Source organism: Oryctolagus cuniculus, chromosome 4 (assembly GCF_051225735.1).
Source record: "Oryctolagus cuniculus isolate XC-2025 breed Fujian yellow rabbit chromosome 4, ASM5122573v1, whole genome shotgun sequence".
Classification (NCBI taxonomy): Eukaryota; Metazoa; Chordata; class Mammalia; order Lagomorpha; family Leporidae; genus Oryctolagus; species Oryctolagus cuniculus.
The window spans coordinates 57,854,440-57,859,651 of NC_142870.1; the positions used below are offsets into that span (position 1 = coordinate 57,854,440).

Below are 5,212 nucleotides of genomic sequence, written 5' to 3' on the forward strand. Positions count from 1 at the left end.
CTCCCTCATGCAGCCCTCCCCTCTACGCCTCCTTCTCCCATCCCGCCCTTCATCGAGTTTCATTTTCAATTACCTTCATATACAGATCAATTTAGTATACACTAAGCAAGGATTTCAACAGGCTGCACTCACACAACTACTCAAGGTAGTGTTGTCTATAAGTTTCATAGTAAAACACATTAAGGACAGAGATCCAACAATGGGAAGCATATACCCAGTGACTCCCGTTGTTGATTTAACAATTGGCACTCTTATTTTATGACGTCAGCAATCCCCTGAGGCTCTTTCCATGAGCTGTCTAGGCTATGGAAGCCCCTTGAGTTCGTCAACTCTGAACTTGTTTAGTTTAGTCAAGGACATATCACAGTGGAGGTTCCTTCCTCCCTTTGGAGAAAGGCGCCTCACTCCTTGATGGCCTGTTCTTTCTGCTGGGGTCTTGTTCACCAGGATCTTTCATTTAGGTTGTTTTTGCCACCGTGTCATGGCTTTCCATGCCTGTGAGACTCTCATGGGCCTTTTAGCCAGATCCGAATGTCCCAAGGGTTGATTCTGAGGCTGGAGTGCTGTTTGGGGCATTTGCCATTCTATGAGTCTGCTGTCTGTCCTGCTTCCCTCACAGGATCATTCTCTCCCTTTTAATTTTATCCTTCATTGTTTGCTTACACTGGTCTTATTTGTGAAATCTCTTCGACACTTACCCTATCGTTTTGATCGGTCATGTACTTATACTTATCACTTTACCAAGTGCACTGGCATTGGTGCCTGCCTCCTTGATAAGACTGAGTTGAAATCCCCTGGCACATTTCTAGCTCCACCATTGGAGGTAAGTCCAAGTGAGCATGTGCCGACCTATATATCTCCTCCCTCTATTATTCCCACTCCTATATTTAACAGAGATCACTTTTCTGTTAATTTTAAACACCTAAGAATGATTGTGTATTGATTACAGAGTTCAATCAGTGGTATTAAGTAGAACAAACAGAGCAACAACAACAACAACAAATACTAACAGGAATAAAATAGTAAGTTGTTCTTCAACAGTCTAGACAAGGGGGCTGATCATGTCATTGTCTCTCATAGTGTCCATTTCACTTCAATGGGTATCATTTTAGATGTCGTTTAGTTGCCATCAATCAGGGAGAACATATAATATTTGTCCATTTTGAACTGGCTTATTTCACTGAACATGATATTTTCTAGATTCCTCCATTTTATTGTAAATGACCGGATTTCTTTTTTTTTACTGCTGTATAGTGTTCCGTAGAGTACATATCCCATAATTTCTTTATCCAGTCATCCGTTGATGGACATTTAGGTTGATTCCACGTCTTAGCTATTGTGAATTGAGCTGCAACAAATATTGAGGTACAAATGGCTCTTTTTTTTCTCCCGTTTAATTCCATTTGGGTAAATTCCAAAGAGTGGGATGGCTGGGTCCTGTGGTAGGGCTATATTCAGGTGTCTGAGGACTCTCCAAACTGTCTTCCATAGTGGTTTACCAGTTTGCATTCCCACCAACAGTGGGTTAGTGTCTCTTTTCCCCCACATCCTTGCCAGTATCTGTTGTTGGTTGATTTCTGTATGTAAGCCAATCTAACCAGAGTGAGGTGAAACCTCATTGTGGTTTTGATCTGCATTTCCCTGATGGCTAGGGATCCTGAGAATTTTTTCATGTGTTTGTTGGCCATTTGGATTTCCTCTTTTGAAAAATGTCTGTGCTCTCTGCTCCACCCAGTTCGACAGGCAGCCGCTTCTTCTTGTGCAGTGCAAGCGAGTCCCCGAGACACGATGGTGAAGGTCGGAGTGAACGGATTTGGCTGCATTGGGCGCCTGGTCAACAGGGCTGCTTTTAACTTTGGCAAAGTGGATGTTGTCGCCATCAATGATCCATTCATTGACCTCCACTACATGGTCTACATGTTCCAGTATGATTCCACCCACGGCAAGTTCCACGGCACAGTCAAGGCTGAGAACAGGAAGCTGGTCATCAACGGGAAGGCCATCACCATCTTCCAGGAGTGAGATCCCGCCAACATCAAGTGGGGTGGATACGTGGTGGAATCCACTGGCGTCTTCACCACCATGGAGAAGGCCGGTGCTCATTTGAAGGGCGGAGCCAAAAGGGTCATCATCTCCGCCCCCTCCGCCGATGCCCCCATGTTTGTGATGGGCGTGAACCACGAGAAGTATGACAACTCTCTCAAGATTGTCAGCAACGCGTCCTGCACCACCAACTGCTTAGACCCCCCCTGGCCAAGGTCATCCACGACCACTTCGGCATCGTGGAGGGGCTCATGACCACGGTGCACGCCATCACCGCCACCCAGAAGACCGTGGACGGGCCCTCTGGGAAGCTGTGGCGTGACGGCCGCGGGGCCGCCCAGAACATCATCCCTGCCTCCACTGGCGCTGCCAAGGCCGTGGGCAAGGTCATCCCCGAGCTGAACGGGAAACTCACTGGCATGGCCTTCCGTGTGCCCACCCCCAACGTGTCGGTCGTGGACCTAACCTGCCGCCTGGAGAAAGCTGCTAAGTATGACGACATCAAGAAGGTGGTGAAGCAGGCGTCCGAGGGCCCCCTGAAGGGCATCCTGGGCTACACCGAGGACCAGGTCGTCTCCTGTGACTTCAACAGTGATACCCACTCCTCCACCTTCGATGCTGGGGCTGGCATTGCCCTCAATGACCACTTTGTGAAGCTCATTTCCTGGTACGATAACGAATTTGGCTACAGCAATAGGAGTAAGAGCCCTCAAACCACCGGCCCCAGCGAGAGCACCAGAGGAGGACGAGAGGCCCTCAGCCGCTGGGGAGTCCCTGCCCTCACTCAGTCCCCACCAAACTGAGAATCTGCCCCTCTTCACGGTTTCCATCCCAGACCCCCTGGAGGAGGGGAGGGGCTTAGGGAGCCCTACCTTGTCATGAAACCATCAATAAAGTCTTCTGCACCCCCCCCCCCAAAAAAAAAGTCTGTTAAGGTCCTTGGTCCATCTTTTTATTGAGTTTATTGTTTTGTTTCTGTGGTGTTTCTTGATCATTTTATAGATTCTAGTTGTTAATCCTTTATCTATTGTGTAGTTTGTGAATAACGTCTCCCATTCTGTTGGTTGCCCCTTCACTTTCCTGACTGTTTCCTTTTCTGTAAAGAAATTTTTCGATCTGAGGTAATCCCGTTTGTTTATTTCATCTTTGATTACCCGTGCCTGTGGGGTCTTCTCCAGGAATTTTTTGCCTGCTCCAATGTCTTGAAGGGTTTCCCCTATGCTCTCAATTAGTTTCATGGTGTCGTGGCATATCTCTAGTTCTTTGATCCATGTTGAGTGGATTTTTGTATAAGGTGTAAGGTAGAGGTCTTGCTTCATACTTCAACATGTGGACATCCAGTTTTCCCAGCACCATTTGTGGAAGAGGCTGTCCTTGTTCCAGGGGTTGGTTTTAGGTCCTTTGTTGAATATGAGTTGGTTATAGATGTTTGGATTGATCTCCGGTGTTTCTATTCTGTTCCATTGGTCTATCCATCTGTTTTTGTACCAGTACCAGGCTGTTTTGATTATAACTGCCCTGTAGTATGCTTTGAAGTCTGGAATTGTGATGCCTCCGGCTTTGTTTTTATTGTAAAGGATTGCTTTAGCTATTCTGGGTCTACTGTTTCTCCATATGAATTTCAGCATCGTTTTTACTATGTCTTTGAAGAATGACTTTGGTATTTTGATTGTTATTGCATTGAACTTGTAAATTGCTTTTGGGCGAATGGACATTTTGATGATATTGATTCTTCCAATCCATGAGCATGGCAGGTTTTTCCATTTTTTTGTGTCTTCTTCTTCTTCTTCTTCTTCTTCTTCTTCTTTTTTTTTTTTTGACAGGCAGAGTGGACAGTGAGAGAGAGACAGAGAGAAAGGTCTTGAAAGGTCTTACTTTGTCGTTGGTTCACCATCCAATGGCCACGGTGGCCAGCGCGCTGCGGCCGGCACACCGCACTGATCCAATGGCAGGAGCCAAGTACTTATCCTGGTCTCCCATGGGGTGCAGGGCCCAAGCACTTGGGCCATCCTCCACTGCACTCCCTGGCCACAGCAGAGGGCTGGCCTGGAAGAGGGGCAACCGGGAGAGAATCTGGCGCCCCGACTGGGACTAGAACCCGGTGTGCTGGTGCTACAAGGCAGAGCATTAACCTAATGAGCCACGGCACCAGCCTGTGTCGTCTTCTATTTCTTTCTTTAGTGTTTTATAATTTTTATCATAGAGGTCTTTTACATCTTTGGTTAAATTTATTCCAAGGTACTTTATTGTTTTTGTGGCTATTGTGAATGGGATTGATCTTAGTAGTTCTTCCTCGGCCCTGGCATTGTCTGTGTATACAAAGGCTGTTGATTTCTGAGTGTTGACTTTGTATCCTACTTTACCAAACCCTTCTAAGAGTTCCAATAGTCTCTTATAGGAATTTATTGGGTCCCCTATTTATAGTATCATGTCATCTGCAAATAGGGATAGTTTAACTTCCTCCTTTTCCATTTGTATCCCTTTAATTTCTTTTTCTTGCCTGATGGCCCTGGATAACACTTCTAGGACTATATTGAATAGCAATGGTGAGAGTGGGCATCCCTGTCTGGTGCCAGTTCTCAATGGAAATGCCTCCAACTTTTCCCCATTCAATATGATGCTAGCCATTGTTTTATCATAGATTGCCTTAATTGTGTTGAAGAATGTTCCTTCTAACCCCAATTTGCTTAGGGTTTTCATCATGAAAGGGTGTTGAATTTTATCAAATGCTTTCTCTGCATCTATTGAGATAATCATATCATTTTTGTTTCTCAATTTGTTAATGTGATGTATTACATTGATTGACTTTCGAATATTGAACCATCCCTGCATATCAGGGATAAATCCCACTTGGTCCAGGTGAATGATCTTTCTGGTGTGCAGTTGGATTCGGCTTGCCAGAACTTTGTTGAGTATTTTTGCATCTATGTTCATCAGGGAGATAGGTCTGTAGTTTTCTTTCTCTGTTGTGTCTTTTCCAGGCTTAGGAATTAAGGTGATATTGGCTTCATAGAAAGAATTTGGGAGGATTCCCTCCCTTTCAATTGTTTTGAATAATTTGAGAACTGGGGTTAGTTGTTCTTTAAATGTCTGGTAAAATTCAGGGGTGAAGCCATTCGTTCCTGGGCTCTTCTTTATCGGTAGTGCGTTTATTACTGATTCAATTTCT

The 5,212-nt window shown here is 45.3% G+C and overlaps 2 pseudogenes; both read left to right on the forward strand.

The window, feature by feature from the left end:
* Nucleotides 1-1,740: 1,740 nt before the first annotated feature.
* On the forward strand, nucleotides 1,741-2,041 carry LOC149126979 (glyceraldehyde-3-phosphate dehydrogenase pseudogene; annotated as a pseudogene).
* Nucleotides 2,042-2,079: 38 nt separating this feature from the next.
* Nucleotides 2,080-2,846, forward strand: LOC100348760 (glyceraldehyde-3-phosphate dehydrogenase pseudogene; annotated as a pseudogene).
* The last annotated feature ends 2,366 nt before the right edge of the window (nucleotides 2,847-5,212 follow it).